We start from the raw sequence: 21,486 nt of genomic DNA, 5'->3' as shown, positions 1-21,486 counted from the left end.
ACAAAGACGAATCACTGGCTTTTCGTGCACTTAATCCCTCTGCAGGAGTAGACGTCACTTGTTGAAAATGAGCCGGATAAATGATTGAAGAATAAAAGTTTTCCATCTCCCCACACACCACCCCCCTCCCTCCTCCCATTCATCCTGTTGGTACGGACCCAATCCTCCCGCCTCCAGGGCATTTTAACATGACAGCCGTCAGCACCTCTGCAGCGTGGCCTTTGTGCTGTGAGTTTGCAAATGTGTGGAGGGGTGTGTACATGTCAAGATGTGTCACGGCGCGCATGCTTCAGATAAGTGTGAGGAAGTTGTGAGCGCAAGCAATACATCACATGCACGAATGCTTATTGTGCTTGTGCGCGTGTGTGTGCGAATTGTCCTTCCTCCGCTGTTGATTTGTTTTGTTGGATTTTGGTTTGATTTTAGGTACTTGTTATTCTTCAGATTAAAATTTGATTAAAAATGTAAAAAATGTAACCAAAAGATGTCATCATTTTATGAATCTCCATTTATACCCAACAATATATAATGTATTTAGCTCCAACATTACGTTGCTGTTTACTTGTTAATGTAATGTTAATTGTCCAAGAATATAAAGGGGGCATTCTGTATCTGAAGGGCTATTAGTTTTTGTACTGGTACATTTTAATTATAATATTGCAGTTGTTGTTTTTTTTCTTAATGGGACAGTTCAACCAAAATTACACACAAAAAACAACACGCTGAACATCTCACTTATCTTGCAGATCTTTTTTGTAATGTTTATCTGGAACACACTATCAGTAGATTTCATCGGGTCTATCTCTTGGTTAGAAAAGTGTCTACAGTGAAACCTTTTTCCCGTGAGGGCTGAGAATCATTGGACAGGACGTTGCTTCTGAAAAGACACTTTGCTGCAGATTTTTCCTTTTTAAAGGAAACAGTTTCTGTCTGTGAGCTGCAGAATTCAGTTCACCTATACAGCACTGTGGGGGAGGCAGTAATCTCAGAGAAGGATTTTTCAAATAACTGGTTGAACAGCACCAAAAGTTAACGCTTGGCTAGATACCGTCAGAAGCAGGTGATAAAACATGTCACTTGGGTGAAACCCATTGAGGTCAGAGTTTAAATACAGGAATTTGGTCAGGAACAGATTCTTTTTTTTTTGGTATTTTAACACTTGTTGGAGAAAAGGGTCTAAAACGAGCTGCGGTCAGGTGCATTGTTGGTGCATCTCGAGTCAGCGGAAAGCGATTGCACCATTTGTTTTTTAACCTGGTCTACATAGGCGGGCGCACAATGCGTGTGCACACTGACGGTCACGCAGTAAATTCTCTCTTTTAACTGGCAAATCTGCAACCTGGATTAGTAAAAATGCCCTGAAAGCACTGGGGCCATGCTCTTTAGACGTCGCACATCGATCTTTAACATTGAGGTGTTTGCGTGTCGACAACATGCATGAGTGTGGGTCATGGCACATTTAATGCACTGCTTCACTCACCGGCCACTGTTGCATATTTCTTATTACCACCAAGCCTCTCTTTATCTCTCACTATCACTCCTTCTGCCTTTTTTTTTTGTCTCACTGTGATGCATTTTTTTCCTTGTCTCATTCTTAAGCCTGTAATACTTGCCTGGCCAAACACATACAGTGCACACGCACACACACACACACACACACACACACACATACACACACACACACACACACACACACACACACACACATGGATTGCAGATATGCTGACACAAAGATATTCTTCCTTCCGCATGAGCCTTCTCCTCTAAGCTTCGGGTCAGGCCAGAGCACATAACATCCACATACCAATAACAGTTTAAAGATTGGATCTCATTTTCTGCAGTTGACAAAAACGCATGTGCACAGAACCAAACACACACATGTGTGCATACAATGCGACACGTGCTGTATTTATTTTTCATTATGCTTCACCTTCTCTGGAGGCCCCCGTTTTCCCCCACAGCACTTGCTAATAGTCATCTTTCCCTCCCTCGTTCCCCCCTGAAACAAAGGTGAAGGGCACAGAAAAGAGCACATGAGGGAGGTAAAGAGAGGGAGACTCTAATGGTGATGTTTTTCAATTGGGTTGATTTATGGCTGGCTGTTACCATTATTTTGCCATTTACGCCAGTAGGCTGGAGGAACCGGGCTGGACAGCTCAACCCCGGAGGGGGGAGGCAGAGAGGGGAGCGGAAGAGAAGGAAGAAGGAAGGCAAACACCAGAGCCACAGGAAACATACAGTAGGTAGTAACTAGCCAGGCTTTTAGGATGAAGACAACCAGCACCAGAGAATAAAGGATAAAAGGAGTGAGTGGGAGAAAGATAAAGAGAGGCAGAAGGGGCTTAATGAATGTAAAGGCAATAACAATGAGGTGAGGTAAATTGTCCATTAACTCAATGGTTTCTCATGCGTGTGTGTGTCGCCTGACCATAACATTCCAATTTAGCAGGATACACTCTGATGCTTCCTGGGCAGACACATGCAAAACGTCTTCAGGATATCGAGTCAGACTGAAGTGAGAAAGAAGAGGGCGATTGAGGGAAGTACGGACGAGGCGGGAGGGGTAAGACAGAGTGAACAAGATGGAGGTAAATATGGTGGTGACGGAGAGTTAAAGGGGGAAGATAGGGAACCCAGGGAGGGAATATTTGAAGTGGAGAAAAAGAGCAATAGGGGGAGAATGGATAAATCAACTGGAGAGGAGGAAATTCACCGGGGGAGGGAGATGCCATCAATTCCTCCGATACAGAGGGAGATGGCCACTGCAGAGGGACAAGATCGAGATTTCAGCACGGACCCGAGAGGAACAGAGCGCGCTGCATTATCACGCCGCGAGAAACACAATTATTACTCCCGACAGCCCCCGAGAGAGTGGAACAAAAAACAAAGAGTGAGCCCGGGCAGCCGCGATGCTCGGAAAATGACAACAATCTGGTGGCAGAAAGGGCCGCGCCGGACGGGAGGCTAATCCATTTTAATTGGTCGGAGCAATCACAGGGTGCGATGAGGGAGATAATGATGGAAAGGACAGAATGACTTCCTACTCCGGCGCGGCCTAACTGGTTAAATTGACTCTGCCACATCCAGCGTCACTGAAGTGATTCAACAGTGGATATCGAATGTCACATATCAATGAATTTTTAATGAGTTGAACAAGTGCACAGCAGGAGATAAGGCACCTCGTCCTTTGCAGAATATTTGCACACGGCGGGGTTTGACAGTAGTGGTGGCAGGCGTTTGGCAACGTTTCCCATACAGCAAACCAAACGCGAGGGGACACCTGTCATTAGCACTTATAATGAGTCCATTTGCTGTCTAACTAGCTTGTAGCGCCGTGGCAGGAGCAGCCGCGCGCTCACATCCAGCGCCTCGGCCAATAGCATGACTTTTACTAATACCTCCTGACCAATGTCTTGGCAGGAGGATCGCATTTATTTGGCCACGGTGGTCTGAGCAGTTTTGACAGATGTCAAGTCGAAACGATGAAACATGTCAAGAAATTATCAACAGTTCAACGACTCTGCTTCAGTTCAGCCAAATCAAAAAAAACAAAAAAAACTGCTCTGTGTATGAATGTGTGTGTCTGTGCCCAGGAGTGTGTATGTGAATGCACGCATGTGTGTGGATGCTTTGTGCCAGGGTGACCGCGTTTGGGTGTCTGGATGCTGCCAATGTGTCGAGGAAAGGAAGACACATACACACACACACACACACACACACACACACACACGCTGTATAAAAAGGATTAGCTCACTATTATGGAGGAGCTGTCAGACGCCTATAAGACCAAAACACATTTTCCCTCCCATCTCCCTTTAACCGATGTTGTTTAATCTCCAACCCAATCCGCCTCAGAAAGACTTAAGGGCTGTTACTGACTCCTCTAATGCTTTCAGATGCACCTTATGCTCTGACATGTATTCAGTTAGCTAGAGGAAGGAAAAAAAAAACAACTCCAAGTCCAACCCCAAAAAAACACTGATTGAAAGGCAGTGGAAACTATTTCACCCTAACTGATCATAGGGGGGAAGTCGGCGCTCGGTTATGCAGAAGGTTATTCATAACCAGCAGCCTGCCTCACTGGAGGCGATCAAACTCCTGCAAGTACATTAGCCGTTCACCAGGCAGGAGTTTCTAATCACACCACCGTTACACCGGGCTGCATCGGCTTATGCTGGTTCATGTTCCCAGCCTTGGGGGGAGCACTGGGTTAATATTCGGAGTGCCTATAGATGAGTTATGATTTGGAGAGGAAGTGCTCGGAGAGTTATGCAATTTGCACCGTCGTTATCAGCAGTAATAGGCATTATCACCCGTTTGTTTCCGGCAGCTGAGCAATGTGGAACCTACCCCCCCCCCGGCCCTCGAAATGGCGCCGCACTCCTGAGGTAGTGCTTTGTTCCTTTCCTTCCTAAAAATGTGCTGACAAAAGGGCGTCATTAGGTAGCAGACAAGATAATTGGCAGGTAATTTTGAAATTACGGAGTGGTGAATACAATACAGCCGATGATGACGAGCGCGAGTTGTAGAATGATAAAAACGCCAGCGGATGAACTCTCGGGGCTCGTGGCTGATTGTGGCCACAGTTTTTTTATCAACGTCGCCTCTCGGCCTCCTAATGAGCCTCCCACCTTCAGCCCTGCTCCGCTTGAAAGCAAATGTTGCTCATGTTTATTCATCATATGCCAATATGGGCCACTTCAAAAGATTGTCCGGTTGGCACTTTCAAGACGGTTGCTCTCTTCCTTCCTCTCTCTCTCTCTCTCTCTCTCTCTCTCTCTCTTCCTGAGTTACAGTAGCTCTCCGTTGGGCCAGCCTGCTGCACCTGTCTCCCTGCCAAGACTCGAGCCTTATTTACCGTAAAGCTTTCGCACAGATAAACACAGCAACTCAGCAGCTGCACTGCATGCACACTCGTAGACATGCGCGCACACACTCACGCTCCCAGATTTTGGCTTATGATCTGAGCAAAACGAAGCACGCTCGCCTGTGTTTGTTAGTTTGTTTGTTTGTTTGATTGCTGTCTGTCTTTTTGTCGATTTGCGCTCGCTCCACACCTTCCTCGTTTTTTCCCGCCTCACCCCCACACACGCCCCCCATCCTTGCCCCTCGAACCAGTATGTTCCCGTGAGAAAGCAGTGGCCTGAGCTTAAGGAGGTGGTCTGAGGAGGTGGGGCCGAGGGGGAGTATAGGGATCGAGTCAGTCCCCCTCGCCCTCTCTGCCCCACCCAATCCCTCACCTCCTGACGGCTAATCGATGTGTTTGGGTTCCCCCATGTGGCTGTGGCCCAGGAGGCTAGAAAGCTGGGCCCGGAGGAGCTTCCCTCTTTCTCCATGAGGGCACGGACAAAACCAGCCACCCCCTAAGCCTGGTAGATTAGCAAACCACCCCAGGATTTTACACCTTTCTGCTGAGCTATCGCTTCCTATCTCCTCCCCCACTACACACACACACACACACACACACACACACACACACACACACCAGCCCTCTGCCTCCAACATCCCCTCACTAGAGAAGCCTCGGAGCATGTGTGCTTATACACACACAGCCTTCCCCGTTATTAGCATATTATTCTGAATTTGGCTTTTCTTTTAAATGGGATTATTGTACAACAGTGTTTTAATATCAAAGCCATTGCGGGAGAGTAAATCAGGTTGCTGTTTTAAGGGTGCGGTCTCCCCCCTCGGAAAGGAGCCCTGTGCATTCTCTGCTCCACGGCAACGCTGAGAGAGATGGATACATGGAGGCAGCAGAGATGATAGCCCACAGGTAAGCATTTAGATGAATTACGCTCACGCACGCTCACGCACGCACACACACACACACACACACACACACACACACACACAGACACACACACACACACACACACACACAGACAATTACACACGTTAAAATGGTCCAAACGGTACTATTGATCTCTGTGGCAGCGCGGTCCGACAGGCCTTAGTGCCAAATGAAAACAAAGGCTGCATGTACAGCGCTGACACACACCATCAGTCAGACACTGCCTGCAGTCACAATGATTACATGCTGTATGTAAATCCATTGAGCAATAAGGCAGGTTATCCCCTTTCCGAGGCCCCGTTGATATTAACATAGACAGGGATGTCGGGCAAACATCTAGCGACTGATGACGTCCCATTGAGAGTAGATGGGGGAAATTGTAAAATGGTGATGACTCGGGGGCGATGCTACGTGAAAATAAAAAAAATAAACTTCCGCTGATGCAAATGATAGCTGCGTTTGTTTTGTTCCTCATTAGCTGGAGTGGGCAAAGGTCCGACACTGTCAGGTAAACAATGAATCTTCACCGGGGAACCAACATATAACTGCTCATGAACGACCCGGTGTGTATTCGGATCTCCACCGGAAAACGATCGGATTAACAGGACGAAATATTCTTCTTCCCCCCCCGATGTATTATTTAGACAGGGGTCGTCACTGAAGCTTTTACCTTGAGCCACAGTGCTTTAGCATCTTTCAGCTCAGTGTTTTTGCTCGTCTGTTGGATTCCCCTCTCTCCGCTCTCAGCACGCAGCTGTTTACAACTAAAAAAGCCTTTAAAAAAAAACGAAAAACCCTGCACACTACCTGCCCGGCATTAAACAGACAAAGTTAGTGACAAGCTGGTGAACACAGCGGCCCATTTAGCAGCTAAAGAGCTGGATTCTTCCCTCAGGAGTTGGTGGGGAGAGAGAAAACAACACTATAAGAGAGTGAACACGGGTCTTATATTCATCAGGTGGCTCAGAGTGAACGACGATGCTCGCACTGGCTCATTCAATATGCAACTGCCCGATGACCTGTTTCGCCATATGAATTTGGTGAGGTGGATATATGTCAGTGTTGTCTGTCATTGCAGGTTTTGTTGCCATCCAATGAGATTAAAGTCAGTACAGCAGCCCTGTTGCATTATACCTACTACAACCAACACATTTTGAATCGGCGCAGAAAATCCCAATGCTTCACAGTTTGAATCTAGCAGTTATAAGACACACGGTGTGTTGTGTCCCCAGTTATCCTGCTGACTTTCCCTACTTTCCCTATTTTTTCTGCCAGGGACTTTTATCAGCTCAGCCGGCCGCAGCAGACAGCAGAGCTGGGGCCGGCTGCAGGTGTTAATAGACTGGTATGGCCTGCGAGAATCAGAGGAGTTTGTTCTCCGGTTAAGCCTGGATCAAAGACCGTCTCATGTGCAGTCTGGATTCCTCCCAGCATGAACGCAACTCTGCTGCTGAGAAATACAACGATTCTCGCAACTGCCACGCACCAACCTACACACCACTATTCATGACATCGACAGAATGCATCAATGAAACCAAACACACCCCCCCCCCCCCCCCCCTGCCCGCGGGGTTTCATCACGTATGGAATTCGAAGGTATTGTATACACAAGCGCATAGGGAGCGCAATATGGCTCCCAACCTGACAGATCACTCATCATGTCGAGTACAACAAAAACGCCCACGCAATGTTGATATCACACACAACAAGCATGGCATGTTACACACACATGCGCATACAACACACGCTGGCTACATCAGATGTTCACGTGTCAACAGCAGACATACAGAAACACAAACGCTCGTCAATATATTTGTGTCCAAATGCAGTTCATCATGAGCCCGTGTGGCATATGGTGTTTCATTTCTGTGTTTGATGAAAAGTCAATGCAGCACTGGGAGACTGAGAGAAAAGCACAAGATAAATTAGTCCAGCTTTACACTTTGTTTCCTGAGCAAGTGGATGTGGCTCAGGAGGAGGCTGAGATAAACACCGGTCAAACGGCTCCGTGGGATAAATCAAGCACCGCTGAAGCAGAGACACACACACACAAAAAAGTTTTTCATTTCAACTGAGCCACTTGGATGATGGTGGTGCTCGTTCAGCTTAAGTGAAGTAGAAAACTAACGCCCTCAGGAAGGTGTTACGCCGTTTAAAAGAGTTACTTTTCTTTGGTGGAGCATTTTTGCTGTATGTCACGCACACCTCCACATGAGCTTGATTACAGTCAACACTTCCCTCCCTGGGTGTCTGCTACTGTTACACAGCCGAGCTGATCTGAAAGTTATAGCTCCAGAAAAGAAAAAAAGAGAAAGGCAACGATTGCAAATGACATTGTCTGCGTGTGTGATTGCGGCAGGGGGCAGTGGCAGGGGTGTTCATCGCAGCCAAGTTTTGACTCCGCAGGGGGAAAAATTGCTGCCATATTTTTCCAGAGCCACCGCACGCTTGTGAAAATTCAGAGTCCATAAACCCTCAAATGTGTTAATTAATCACATCTGTTGTATTTTTTTAAAAATTCAGTTATAATGACATGCTATGAGCCCATTTGGAGTATTGAGTTTCATTGAGTCAATTAAATATTCAGCAGTGTAAAATCAGGCTGCAGCCCATAATCAACTGCTGCATCACCAAGTGCACCGAGCCAGCTGAGCTGGAACTGACTCGCATGTTAATGCGTCTGATCCGTGGAGCTGAATACAGGCTCCGGACTCACAATCCCAGAATACCAGAATTGTGGACACACGACACACAGCAAAATATGAGAGCGGCGACAAAATGTGGCGTTAAGACTACATTTAGCAAATTGGAAGCAGACATGGTGTTATAATTGAATGAGCTGTATCATCGGGCCACAGTTCTGGCTGTTTACTATTGGTGATAACAGATGAGAAAACCTGGGTGGCTGATAAAGATGAGCACCGGAGAGATTCATCGACCAAAAGGTAACAAACTTCTTTACGAGTGAATTCACCGATCTTAAAGATTCCTTAGGAGGGGTCGAAGAATCTGCGGGCGACATGACCTGGCTGAATTTAACTGGTGCATTTTGCATGGACTAGAAAATGCGATGTGAAATCTTTACTTTGTATGATTCTTTCGGTAGACTGCAGTGTAATAGTCATAACACATAGCACAAATGTCTCCGTAATGTATAAGGGAAGTTGGGTCTATTGACAATTGCTACAAACCTACATTTTGAACATATTTTCTTAACTCAAAGTCAGACCTGTGCTAGAAGAGCAAAATATTTGGGTTTTTATTGTAATTCTGGGGACATTGAAGTATATTTTTATGATTTGGTTTGTTACATGACTATTTTAAGGCTACACTTTTTGGAAAATGTAGAGTTTCAGAAAATTATCTTTTGTGATGGATAATATTTTTAGATTTGGGTTTGGCACTGAATGTACATTACACAGCAAACAACATCTGCCTGCAAATATCACACTGTAGGTGCTCAACTACACTTTGTGCCTACAAGGGATCTGACCCCGGTTTCCATTGGCTCTCAGTATGCTCCCAGTTCAGTGGGAAGCAGGAGGCAGCCGAGCATGAATAGTCACAGTTGGTGCTGTGTATGATGTTCATCCATTTTGTTCCCCCAGAGGACAGATTCTCCAGGTGAGAAGTCCCACTTCACCAGCGCACTGGGTCTCCTCTAAAACCTGATGCTCTCCACCAACCCAGATTCTTTCATTACACTGAGGACGTGTGGAAAATCGCGTGGAGTGGACTGTTGGGTGTTCGGCAGGCCTTCTCTAGTGAAAGTAATCATGTTGGAGTTGCAAAATGTGGAACAAATAAACGAAACAGAGTAAGCACGAGAGAGCTAAGTACCGAGGCAGCCATCAGCCATCATGCGGAACAAGGCAAGGGTGCATTTGAGTTCAAATGTTATCAAATCCAAATCCTGAAGAGAAGAACGGAGTTGAGTCCACCGTCTATTAATGATAATCTTCAGAGAGAGTGGATATCTGCAGATATCATGACAAGTGCCATCAGTACACCGAGATCTTAAATGCTGTTCAGCAGGAGCAGCAGTGAAACATGAAAATGTGAAACATGAAAATGTAAAACATAACGCTAGACCGAGGCTGACGACGCCGTAACCGGAGGGACTTCTGAACAATTTCTCACACAAAAGCAGTTTTGCAGAATTGTAACAGAGTGGATGAATAGCACAAGACTGATTGCAGACAATTACCTGACACGGTCTCACTTTAGGCTTTTAAAACGAAAAAGCTCCAGAAACAGACAATGTACATATACTATAGTTTATAATTTACACAGCAATGACGAGTGATAATTAACTCTCTGATCAGGACAGTCACTCCTAAATTATGTCATTGATATCCTATTTCAAATAAAATAATTAAACCAGATGTCCATTGTCAAGGCCAAAGATGATTTTCTCGAACGGGCTGACTTGCAATTTTCAATGAGCCGAAACAGAAATACCAGAAAGACTATAAATGCAAATCTTTCTGCATAATCACTCGACGATTTGAACTGCACATGCATGCCGTGAGAGCTGTGTAATTCATTTCCATCTATATTAGGCCACAAAATTTGGAATCAGCCCTCAATTTTGAAAATGGTGTCATAAAATACAAAGAATAGATAGATAGAAAAAAAAACAGTTATGCTTTGCAAAGTTGGGAAAAACAAAACGTGAATCTACACAAAGTTGAACTGTCAAACTATTGACTTTGTTTCGCCTAATTAGAAAGTGTTTTCTATTCTGCTTTAATCATTGTTATCATATGATTTAATGTTAATTCTGCCCACAGGCGGCAGCGTACTGGTCCCTGTGTTTCACTGAATACAACATGCAACCGCAGCCGAAGCTCAGACCACGATGAGCTTGGTGACATAAGCAAAACCCTCTGGTCGACATCAAGAAATCGACAGACTTAATGAGCAGTCGTGCCACCATGAAAAACAACACGCAACACTACCCAGAATGCCTTTCCCCTGCCTGGCCATATTCTCTTGGGGCAGGGGGGAGTCCTGAAGTGACCTGAGATCAGGCTTATCAGCCTTTGTCACTTACACACTCGCACAAGGCAGCGGCAGTCGAGCAGTGAAACATTATAGCTGCGACTCTCTGAGCCTCTGCCAGCCGGCTGATTAGGACAAGCCGGGTCTGATCACCTGAGCCTCAGACCGTATTACACTTACACTGACAGAATACCGACCTTTTCTACTAACGTTAATGCCGAAGAGTGTCGCTGCCGTCTCTCCCGCTGCCCTGGGTGTAACTGGAAACACACAAAGCCGTTTAAGTAACAATACATGTATACAAACAATCACACTTCAACACGGTTCACGCGCGTCATACGCATTGCTTTTATCTTCTCGCAATCCGATCTTAATGACTCCATTAACTGAGAGGCCATTAGCGGCATTCACTTTATGGCCAGCCAAACAGCCCAGCCGGGAACACATTACGGAAAGGGCATGTGTGTCCTAATGTCCATTTCTTGTCACTGTCCTCACACACACTCACACACACACACTCACACACACACACACACACACACACACACACACACACACACACACACACACACACACACACTCAATCATTCCCCCAAGGCCAGCTAGCCTGAAGCGAGCAGGAGTGGACAAACGACTAAGCAAACAGGGCCATTTTTTGTGCTCCATTAGACAATGAGGAGCAAAGGTTTAGTGCCGGCTGCAGTGCCTTGCGCTGGTGGTCAAGCGGCTGAGGATTGAAGGCGGACGAAACTGAAGTGCTGCTCAGCGTTAGAAGAGATCTCGCGTCCCAAATTAGCCGGGCCCGCTTTGGAGCGGGAGCTGTCTGGAACACTTCAGGGGTGAACTGTCATGCGAGAGCCATCGCGGGGCAGAGCGGCAGAAGCCAGTCACAGTCAGAGACTTGACAAGGAAATGATGAATTCAGCGCAGATGTGATGTAACTTCTGGCAATTGTCTGCCGTCACCATAAGTGAGGAGCATTTTCACCAGAATGAAACATTTCACGACATCGCAGCACAGTTAAGGAAATAACAGCTGCTGACCATCTTTGAAGGAGAAAAAAAACAGATGTTCCCAACAAAGAACTGTAAAAATGATTAATGACGCAAACAACGTGACCGTGTGGTTTTGTCTAAACAATAACACGAGAAGAAAATGACTACGGCACAACGCTAACAGGCACGGGCAAAAGGGGGAACGGGAAAATAAATATCTGGACCAGCAATTAGAAGATCCAACCCCGAGGGATGATGGCTTCACTGATCTGCAAGGACCTAACTGGTATAAACTGGGGCAATGGGAACCACTGGAAGTCAACATGAAAGATTATCTTATGAACCATGTGCATTCCTGCCACAATTTAGACCAAGTCGAGCGAAATGATTGGAGCACATTGTAACAACACAGCAAACTGCCGCTGTGAGGAGCACTTAAGGAGGGGAGGCCGAGTCACGCGGACGTGAAACTGATCATTTGGCACATCTCCTCCAAATTGCCTTTTTTGGGGGCTTTCTGCATGTCTGGACTCGCCGAGCGGAGTGCATGTGTCTCGACGGGGATGCTTTTTGACTGGAGCTGTACGGGTTCTACAGTGTGACTCACACGGTTACTTTGTGACCGCAGGGCTCAGCTGGGAGCGCCTGGGATCAGAGTTCATTTCGTGTCACTGAAGCAAATGCTCTTCCTGACGTGTACATGAAAAACCTCCAGTCGATGACAAATGCGCTGCACAGGAAAGGAAACCGGAATGAATGGCCGCCAACTTAAAGGGGTTTAGGGCTTGTTTTAAGTTTTCCCCGTGTGTCATAATTCATTGATTTTGTTCCGCGCCCTCAGCTCCGCTTTGTTATTTGTTTCTCTTCGCCATCATGCTAAATGCGTCTTTTCTGTTTCCTGCTCCAAGATTATCTACAGCCCAGCTCCTGCTGAGAGGAAAATGGAGAAACTTCGTATCTCGGAGGAGGGGGTTTGAATCGAGCCCAACCCTGGTATTAGTGCAGTTGCATTCAGACGGTTGAGCTTTACCTCCGCTGAGCAGGACTGGACGGCAATTTCTACTGCGTGCTTGTTTCGCCCTCTCTCTCGGGGGGCGGGAGACCATTTATCAACTACCAGAAGAACATGTATCGATGTGCAACACACAGCATGGGAATCCGGCTTTTATTACACTTTAAACTGCAAGGTCAACTTGGCAGGAATCTGTGTCAAAGCTGTCAAGCGTGGAAAACATGAAACAAATAGTGTACCCAGAGGAAGCGGAGTAAAACATTGAGATAAGGGGCATACGTCTCACCGGGAGACCCTTTGGTTTATGTTTACACATGTGCTATCATGTAATATACTGAGAGGCTGTTTTTTTTAGACCCCTTTGCAGCTGACAAAAGATAAGACAAGTCCAAAATTTATGGCACATTACGGATCCTCCATTTGAGGTGAAAGCATTATTTCGTCCTTTTATTTATGGCCACTTGTCATGTGAAAAGTCACACCAACAGGTTTTTTTTTTTCTCCTCAGTGACGGACAGAGGAGCCATGTTGTGCAACACGGGCTCTCGTGACACTGTGACGGAGGCGATGCTGTTGTGCCTTTGATGCCATCACATGCCACTCCTCCTCCCTTCTGCGGGTCTTCTGACGGCGACAAAGGGGATCGGCAGCAGTGTGTTATCACCGTGCAGCTGCAGTAATCGTATTATTTAGTAATCTTAATTCTGAGTGGCTGACCAACAGCGTGAACAAAGCAGGGCCTTGCTAAGCCCACCAGAGTGCTCCCATGGAGCAGAGGTCTTTTCCTGCTCCAAAGCCCCTCTAGACCCACACTCCCCCTTCCTCTCCCTGTTTCTCACCCTCCCTGCCTCCCTCCCTCCATGTGTCCTTCCCTCTGCTGCCGTCCGTCTCACACTCCGTTTCCTCTCTCATCCCCCTTCTCCTCTTGTTCGTCTATCTCCAGAATGGTTGTTTTTTTTTCGCTTTCCAATCGCTCTCCCTCATATCTTTCCTTCCTCTTTTCCACCCTCCCAATCTCGCCGTCTCCGTAACGCTCTGAGCTGGGAGTTTGTGTAATGGCGTTATTCACAGTTCATTGGTCTGTTTGAAGGGACTATCTTGATTGAGCGTCTCCCGGTGCAGGGCCTGGTGACTGTGGGAGTATATAAAGATGTGGATGTGTCCACGGAGATAGATGGCCTTAGTAATATGCAGGACATTGCAGAGGCTCGCTCTCCGTATAGGCCTTCATTCAAGGAAACGTAGGGAGATGAAAGGAGGTTGAACGGATATGCGGCTGGGGTGTAATGCTCAGGGGCATTTGACGTGAAATGGAGGCAATAAAGAACTAGTCAGGGATTCAGAGTCATTCTCATTAGCTGGTTCACCCTCTTCAGTTTTAGTCCCCCCCCCCCATCCCCACCCCCATCCCCTTTCTATCTCACCCTAATGAATGCCAGTACACTGACACAGAACCAAAAACTGCTCTGAGAAGCAAAAAATACTAATTAGTTCAAATTAACCTCAGGACCAATATGTAGGCACACACAGACACACACAGACACAAACAGAAATGCGCCTCCTTCTGACACCACTCTGATGCTGTTGTAAGCTTGGCTGTAAGATCAAAATCTCTCTCTTTGGCGGAAATGCACACACACGCACACACACGCGCTCAAATTGCCTAGAGCAGAGGAAAGCACAGGAAAAGCTGGGAGGGCACCATAAAACCAACACTTCAGAGAGACGGGCCACATCTGTGTTCCCGCATACATGAGGTGAATACGGGCTAATGACATGCAGTGTACATGTGAAAACAAACACACGCACACACGGGAAGAGAGAGAGTCCTACTTACAGAATGAATCAGACGGGATCAGAAGCGCTTTGCCATGTTATCGCTGTAGTTGTGAGTCAACACGTGTGTCGAGATCTGAGGCCACAGGGTTTCAGCGCTTTAGCCGAGGAGGGGGTCGCTGTGTGGGAGTCGGTGGGGTTCACGCTACATAGACATAAAGAGCAGATCTAGAGGATTCCAGTCTGTATATTCGGGTGGAGAAATGAATCCCTTCAGATCAAGGCAAGGAAAATCGACAACTGAGATAAGGAGAGGTTCAGTTCTGTGTACGAGGAGAATGAGGGATTGACTGGGCCAATGTTTTTCTTCCCCTTTATCTCTCAGGGGGGGGAAAAAAAGAGTCCGGCTTGACAAAAGAAAAGAACAGGAAGGGGTGAAAAATTTGTCAATCAAAACAGGTCTCCAGCTTTTCCTTTAACGCTGTCTTTTTCTGCTTCCCTCTGTCTGCCCCCCTCTTGTTTTCCTCAGGATTGCGCAGGGCCTACGAGCAGAGGAACACCGGCATCAGAAAACCAATCACCTCGCCAGACGACGAGAGAACATAAAGGAGTAAATGACAAGCAGATGAGGGGGAGGATTTTCGACACCTGCTCTCTCCCGCTGTTTTTCTGCCTCCCTCCCTTCCTCTCCCTCGCTCTCTCTCTCCTTCCAACCTTTATTTCCTCTCCAGTAACAGTCCCCTCCTTCCCCGCCTCTTTTTTCTTTGTCGTTGTTTTCTTTAGAGCATGGGTTTGCCACAGTAGTAACTGAGGCGGATGTAGAGGAAGTGAGGTTCTCCAATAAACTCGGAACACAAGGATGCTCCTCTTCTTTCTCCCGTCTCTGCTAACTCTCCTTCTCTCTGTCTTTTCCTTGAACACTGCATAGAATGACAATGAATCACATGCTGTCTACTGTGCCGGCACTGGATGTCTGCCTGGCTCACTGCCTGACACTTGGAATAGGCTGTGTCTTCCTGTCCGTCCGTCCGTCTAACCGGCCTCAGAACTTGTCCGTCATTCAGGAAAGCTGTCTGTTCACCAGGACACCTCTCAGTCCGTCATTCTTGCCAAACACTAAGAAGCAGACCAGGCAGGTGCATGGGGTCACGACCCTACTCTGCCGCTCAAGTGCCCCCCCTGGTGTAAATCCTGACCCCTCCCCTGCCCATTGCGCTAACTGGCCTCCAACGCGGCACAGACGAATTAGAAAGGGACTCAAAGTCTCAGAGGGTTTCCAACAATCCAAGTTAATTCCCTGTTTTTTTTTTCTTCTTGTCGTTCCCTTCTTTCTCTCTCCACCTGTTTCCCTCTATCCGTCTGCTCTTTTCTTGCTCCTATCCTCTCCTCGGTGCCAGTCTCCTTGCTCGTTATCTATTCTGGACAGTCTGTCCCTCTTCACTCTCCGTCACGGAGGGAGGATGAGGGAGAATGGAGCTGCTTCCTAATGTATTTTTCCGCAATGTGTGAGAAAGATGGTCAAAAATAAAAATGTAGGGATAACGGCAGTTCTTTTTTTTTTTTTAATTGTTCGTTTAAAAAAAAAATACAGGCCCTCCTCCCTCACAACAAATTAGAGCAGAGAGCCTCTCGGGGGGGAATTTTCAATTACTCGCTTTTGCCCACAAGCCAATCTGGCAAAGTGGCCCAGCTCTGAGGTGTGCACAAAAGTGTTGTAATCTCAAAAGGATATCCGGTCGATAAATCCGGACGTGTCCGAAAGCTCCATACCATTGCTCAAGCATCACTGCAGCCTATTTTTTTCATTTCTCGTGGAGGAAGCTCAGCCGTGTGCTCAACAGGCGGATTGGTTTGTCGTCAGTCGATTTCCTCGTGGCCCTCTGCTTGTCTCCGCTTCCTGTAGACAACCTGTGGTATCGCAGACTGCGCTGTCCAAACTCAGCTCTGCAGGCTGAGCCCTCGCTGGGATGGTTCAAGCTGATGCTCGGAGTTAGCGGAGGCGGTTAGGTGTGGAAAGCTAGTCGCTCGGGGGTGTACGTTGGCCTCCATGTTGCCCATTTGGTGTCCATCTCTGCAAGTCTTGGGATCTAGAGGGAGGGGAAGAACAGGGGCAAAGTAGAGACGGGAGAGAGGGAGAGTGCGTGAAAGGTTAGCATGGTGACATTTGTGTCACTCTGCCTTATCGCATACGTCATTCTCCTCCTTGTCACACTCCACCCTGCCTGTCGTCCCGCTGTCTATTCCGTCCTTGTCACTCTTCCCTCCGACTTTGCTGCTTGTTTGCTCCTTCCTCCTCTCGCCTCTCACCATGATTTGATCGTCTCTCACTCTCCCAACAAGCTCATCTTTAAATGCCCTCCACCCCCCCCCTCCCTCCCTCCCTCCCACCCCCCTGTCACATCTCTCTCTGTGTTCTCTCCATCCAATTTTACGTCCTCCTTTCATCCAAACATTTCTGCTTTCTCTTACATCAATTTCAAGTTCGCCCTCTGTCTCACACACCACAGTGTCCAAGACGAAGGTGCACGTGAGGGAGCACAGAGAGAGAGAGAGACCTCTCACTGGTGGATGTGCCTGAGGCAGGAGGACGACTGCAGTGCAGGTTCATGTTCCCTCATACTTGACTGATGTAGACGAGGGCTGTCACCTAGTCCACATTCAAATTTGTGTTTGGACGTGGGAGAAGGTTTAATAGTTATGATCTGTTCTAAATCAAAATTTCTAGTGAAGAAAAACCATGTCTGTCTAAACTATTGCACAATGGCCCGCAGCAGTTGTTGTTGTCTTGTCTTTGCTAAAGTAAAAAAAAAAGAGAAAACTTGCTAAGGTAAAAATTAGAGAACTAGTGAGCCATGCTGAATGGATCATTTGGATACCAAAACGTGAGACGCAAAGGGAGTAAGCTACTTTACTGCAATGTTGAAGTGAGGCAGCACAAATGAAGGGAACAAAGTTTAATTCTTGCAAATCTCATCATAGGGCTGCACGGTCTGTGTGGATTATCACATTAGTTAGAGCAAATATTGCAAATTGAATTTGGATAAAACTTGATTTTTTTTTAACAGATAGAATTTATTTGGACTCTCAAACGAATTGACAAAACACACGATACAGGGATTACAGTTGCAGGTTTAATAAGGTTAACATTTTAATAAACCTACTGCTCAAAATGTCTTGTTAATGAAACACATTCATGTCCGCATAAATTCTTTACTTATTCCTCCATTGTTTGCAAAAAAGACTCGCATATTGTATTTTTTTGAGTTTTACTCATTCATTCTTTTTCTCTCTTAAACGATAGACTGATCAGCTTTGTTTGAAAAAGAAAATGTTAATCTACATGAGAATAAATAAAGATGATAACATAGATGAAAGGATCCTCATGAAAAAGAGAGAGAAGATCTATTAACTTTTAACATGCTCACATTTGCACGTCTTTTCACAAACTGATTTTATATTTGGAAGTAGTACACAGAGGTTTCCGGGCTCTTAGCATTTCGGACGGCGTATGAGACCTCAGACAGGTCATAGCGATGGCATTTAATTGTGGTCTCTTGAATTGAATGTAATCATTCCAAAAGATTTGTACCTTACAGGATTCATAATTCATACTTTGATCATTTTTTCAGCTCCACAACACATACTGTAGAGTCACATTTATGAATGCTTCTATTTTGTCATCCATCCCTTCACACGAACAATGCTCCAGGTAAACAGATATGCCTGCAAATGACAGATGGCAAAACTAATGTTTACCTGAGCCCAGGCAGATTCCTCTTTCTTCCCCTTCTTCTCCTCCATTTCCTAATATATCATACTTCCTTTTTCTCATACAGCTCTCCTTAATCTAAAGATAGCAGCTATCCAAAAGGTAATGTCACCTCTGTTACTATGCAACAGTTTGTGCACCTGTTGAATATATAAAAGTCATCATTTCTGAATTCCTCGCTCACAGCTCGCAAACCGAGTGATGAATTATGTCCTAATCTGGAACGGCGCGCAGAAAGAATGCATTTCCTAAAAAGCGGATGTCAACATCATCTCTTTTGCACATGCAGGGCAAAATGGTGAAATAGGTTTCAGTGACTTGTTCCCCTTTCCCAGAGTCCATTGAGATGATGTTCCAGTTAAAATGAAACATTAGAGGCCGTTCAGTGTATCAGCTCCAATCAATACAGTTGTGGGGATAGATTTGACCTTCCTGTGACACCCAAATCCTCCTGGGAACAGTTAGGACGAGACCGTGTGAGCGCGTTGGCTCAATAGTTAGGTAAGTGTGCAGTGTATGCTAGGGTGTGTGTGTGTGTGTGAGTGTGTGTGTGTGTGTGTGTGTGTGTGTGTGTGTGTGTGTGTGCAGCCTTTGTTGGCACCACTAGCATGTTATTGTGTCACAGGTGTGAAAAGATGTTGGTGGGTGTGAATTGGTGTGCAGAAGGTATGTCAGCGAGGATCAAAAAGACAAAGACGCGTGTACAACGAGAGACAGTGTGTGTGCATTTGCATGTATGTATGTATGTATGTATATGTGTGTGTGTGTGTGTGTGTGTGTGTGTGTCCCAGCTGCCATGCCCGAAGCAATTAAACACACTGATCTACTATATAACCTTCTGTTCCACCAATCAGACACACTGAGGCTGAACACACACCTCTACCCTCTCTGCATTGTGCCACAGTTGTTCCCACATAAAATGCTATAAAAAAAAATGGATTGATTGACACGGACAAAGGAATGGTGATCCGTTCACATACACACACACACACACACACACACACACACACATCCACAGCATCTCTGCTCATTCCCCGTGTCAGGCAAGAGACCTCAAACACCGTCGATGTGTCTGAATTCAAACAGAATGTAGAGAGGAGCTTGAAGAGACCGAGAGCAGGATGGAGGCGAGGAGGGGGGAGGGGTGACACAGCCAAAGTGGGGAAGAGAGAGGGAGAGCCAGAGATGGAGTGGGGGGGGAGCAACAAATTGAAGTGAGGCATTAAGATTTCTTACAAATCCATCAAACTGGACAGGTCTGTTTATGTCTGGATTGGAGGGGTGGGAGGTTGGGGTGAGGAGAGATGGATAGTGGATGAAAAGAGGACAGAAGCAGGGATGGAGGGAAACAGGTGGAGGAGAGGTGGGGAGGGGGATTGGACAGGGTGAGTGGGTGAAAAGCAAAAAGGAAATGAAGGGAGAACCCAACAGAGGTGAAAATGTTCTGTGCAAAGGCAGACAGAAAAGACACAGGAAACAAGACAGGGAAAGATGAGAGAGAATGGAGAGAGGGAGAAAAAAAAGGTGGAGGAGAAGGACGGACACTCACCCATTTCAGCGAGCTCTCCACAGGCAAGCACAATCCCCGCTCTGTGATCCCATCCCGGGGAAAGGCGCAGCGAGATCCTGGAGCTCCCTCCACTGAATACCAATGGGGCTGCTATTATCAGCACACACACACACATTCACATGCACACACGCACACACACGCACACACACACACACCGGTACTGTGGAGGAAAAGGCACAAACACAGATCGAGTCAAGTCTGGGGTAGTTGTTTAAATCGGGGGGGGGGGGGGGGGGGGGGGGGGGGTTGTCCAGTGATGCAAATATCATGTCACAATAGAAGACACATTGCAGCACAAGTGAATTTGCATTCCCCTCTCCCTCTCTTATGTTCTCCCTTTCTTCATGAAAAAAGCATCAGAGGCTGTACAGAAGCCAGAGGCATCATCCACACACACACACACACACACACACACACACACACACCGACACACACACAGCCGCTCACACACTGCCATTTGCAGCCTATGTAAATACTTACTGAGCATATATTCAATCCCAGCGAGTCCCACAGCTCTATTCCGGCGCACGGCTCCTCGGCTTTCCGAAGGTGTTAGAGAGGAATGAGTTGTCCGCTATTCCCCCTTTCCCTCCCAGTGGGTTCCTCACAGCAGTGTGTGATGCAGAGATAAAAGGATATGAAGGCAGCCTCTCCGTCCTCCCTTGTACTCCCCTCACATGCAGTGTACATCCAGTTCTTTCGTATCCATTTGTTGATTCAGGTCCAATCCATGCGTCTGCCCGTGGACTTCACTGTGATTCACCGACACGCGACGAACGCCGTTCACTTAGTCACCCTCCCCTCTGTGTCCCTCTGCTGTGTCTCTCCCCTTGCTCAATAGTACACCCATACCTCCTTGGCTTTCTCCAATCTAATCAGTGCTCTCTCTCTCTCTCTCTCTCTCTCTCTCTCTCTCTCTCTCTCTCTCTCCCTCTCTCTCCCTGCACCCTCCCATTCCCCCCTCCCTCCCTTCCTCCTCCTTCCCAACACCCACTCCGTTACTCCATCTCTCTCCCTCCTAGGTATTTTTCTCAAAGATGAATATCAACCCACACCCCCACAGCCCCCCCTCTCTCCGTCAGTCTCTGCGATAAGCATTTGAAATAAGGGGAAAGGCAAAAAATAGAAGAAAACTGGCCATGAAGAAAGCACACACACACACACACACACACACACACACACACACACACACACACACACACACACTTTCTGAAACAGACAGAGACAGAGGGAGAGACAGAGTAATCATAGGGATGTGTTACATTCCTGGCCAGGCTAAACCACCCTGACAGAGTTTGACATGGCTACATGCTCAGGGTGACAAACACTATCACACCACCGCACAAATCGCCTCATACCCAATGACACACATCACGCACTGTCACACACAAAAAACATGTACATATCTACACACACACACACACAGCAGAATCCGATGTAAACACATTTTGGGCTGGCACACTGAGGCACATATTGACATAATGTCAATCATATGCACAAAGCAGGGTAAGAAAACAGTGTAAATACACACACACACACACACACACACACACAGGCATAAATCCTATC

General features: G+C 46.7%; 1 protein-coding gene across 3 annotated transcripts in view; it reads right to left on the bottom strand.

The window, feature by feature from the left end:
* The window catches only part of grik5 (glutamate receptor, ionotropic, kainate 5), a 79,812-nt gene extending 59,015 nt beyond the window's left edge, over positions 1–20,797 (bottom strand). For 2 of the 3 annotated variants that reach the window (XM_047335330.1, XM_035637309.2), the window contains exons 1-3: positions 20,398–20,797; positions 19,897–20,077; positions 14,640–16,665 (exon numbers count right to left, since the gene is read on the bottom strand). The gene's annotated coding sequence lies outside the window, so the exon portion shown is untranslated. The remainder of the gene's footprint in view (positions 1–14,639; positions 16,666–19,896; positions 20,078–20,397) is intronic. The other variant, XM_047335331.1, reaches the window with a different exon arrangement.
* Between the last annotated feature and the right edge of the window lie 689 nt (positions 20,798–21,486).

This window comes from Scophthalmus maximus, chromosome 1 (assembly GCF_022379125.1).
Source record: "Scophthalmus maximus strain ysfricsl-2021 chromosome 1, ASM2237912v1, whole genome shotgun sequence".
NCBI lineage: Eukaryota > Metazoa > Chordata > Actinopteri > Pleuronectiformes > Scophthalmidae > Scophthalmus > Scophthalmus maximus.
The sequence above is the reverse complement of the archived record's forward strand: the minus strand, read 5'-3'. Positions and strand labels throughout refer to the sequence as shown.